At 36.3% G+C, this 1,740-nt stretch overlaps 1 protein-coding gene and 1 long non-coding RNA gene across 2 annotated transcripts in view; one reads left to right on the plus strand and one right to left on the minus strand.

The window, feature by feature from the left end:
- IQGAP2 (IQ motif containing GTPase activating protein 2) overlaps positions 1 to 1,740 on the minus strand; it is a 350,336-nt gene that overhangs the window by 113,829 nt on the left and 234,767 nt on the right. The gene's annotated exons all lie outside the window — the stretch shown is intronic.
- Positions 1,038 to 1,740, plus strand: part of LOC105524109 — a 2,797-nt gene continuing 2,094 nt past the window's right edge. The window contains exon 1 of the long non-coding RNA XR_001003699.1: positions 1,038 to 1,148. This is a non-coding gene — a long non-coding RNA (uncharacterized LOC105524109). The remainder of the gene's footprint in view (positions 1,149 to 1,740) is intronic.

The following is a 1,740-nucleotide window of genomic DNA, read 5'->3' on the forward strand; positions in this document are numbered from 1 at the left end:
AAAAAAAAAAAGAAAAAAAAAAAAGAAAAGCACAGAAGTCAAACTATGAAACCCGAAAAGTTTTTGCAATTCTAACGAAACGGATCTATCTAGAGGTTACTTCTCAACACGTTATTATTAAAAAATAAACTATCATCCATTCATAAAAATATGCATTTAGATAGACACACACATATATAACACATATACACACACTGCCAAGGGGCTTTTGCTTCCTAGATTAGTACTGACGGACAAGGACTGTTAAAGAAACTAGATATTAATGAACAATAAGCTTAGAATATTAGCATTTTTAAGGTCAAACTTCACATTTCTCATTTTTTCCATTAGATTTCATCTAAAATGATCACCGGTCACTTCACAAATGTGACATGCCATGAAATAGAATGAGTACTTCTCATTTTTAAAAAACAGTATCTCTAGCTTGACATTCAAGTAAAGGTAAAATATTTAGCTAAATATTTCTTGAATAGATGAGCCCATAACCACCACTTCGTTAAGAATGAAAAGATTTACCTGTAAGAAGAATAAAAGCATCTAAAACTCCTAGAAATCATTCCAGACTATAATACTTAAATATGTTTGAAGAAAAAGCAAAAGTATTTATCTAATGTGCAAGTTATACTATCTGTAAATATTGAGAGAACTCTGGAAAGTCTAAGTATTATCTACATACAAGGTACTCTTGTTTTACCCTGTAGAATTTATAAACTGGAGTGCATGGAATATTTAGTGCCATTCTCTGGTCACCCCCCTTGGGTAAACTGTTCTAAATACCTTTAAAACACCCCATCCAAAAATGGTCTTAACAGAACCAAGGCCGATCACCTGGAAATGAGTGCATTTCAGCTGACTTGATTGAAATCACCTGCTAAAGTTGTTGTCTGCTGCGTTTCTAAGAATACAAGCTGCTGAGGTCATAGTGAATGATATCATAGGAGCTGAAAGATTACCCAGAAGCCCTCTGGGAACATGTGCATCACTTCCTCTGTTTATAAATAAAAGAGAAATCCTATTTGAACAAAGATTGCTGAGCTTCACTCAGCCCATGGTCCACTTCTTTATATCAACATGTGTTACGATAACATTCTAGTCTACAAGAGAGTAGGCGTTCTTTTAGAGTTCAGGTATTTGAGGCAGCAGATGAGGTAACCTACGCAGAATTGTACCTAACAAATTTAAAGAGCAAAAACTCAAAGAAGAAAACTTCCTGATGTAGGCTATATGGTTAAAATAATGCTCCTTGACGAGTCTACTGGGAAAAGCAAATTTTTCAGTAAGAAATCAACAGAACCTGAGGAAATGCATTCAGTAGCTAGCTTCTCCATTAAATTCACCTTCTATATTTCTCATTTTCCATTAGCTCCTTATCTCCATCACAACTCAGATATGGAATTAGATCTCAGAGCATGTGGCAAGAATAAGGTGGGGAAGCAAAAGTAATGCACCTTCAAAACGTCCATGAAAAATTCTCAGCTCTTCAGATGACTTAATTACTACACTGATCAATTCCTGCCTGGTTACAATGGTGTATTTTAGAAATTTTAGATTTTTGAGCAATTGCCTAAATATGATACCAAACTCAATACTTCAGGAACGCCAGGCGCGGTGGCTCAAGCCTGTAATCTCAGCACTTCGGGAGGCCGAGACGGGCGGATCACGAGGTCAGGAGATCGAGACCATCCTGGCTAACACGGTGAAACCCCCGTCTCTACTAAAAAATACAAAAAACTAGCCGGG

This window comes from Colobus angolensis, unplaced genomic scaffold (genome assembly GCF_000951035.1).
Source record: "Colobus angolensis palliatus isolate OR3802 unplaced genomic scaffold, Cang.pa_1.0 Scaffold49, whole genome shotgun sequence".
Lineage (NCBI taxonomy): Eukaryota > Metazoa > Chordata > Mammalia > Primates > Cercopithecidae > Colobus > Colobus angolensis.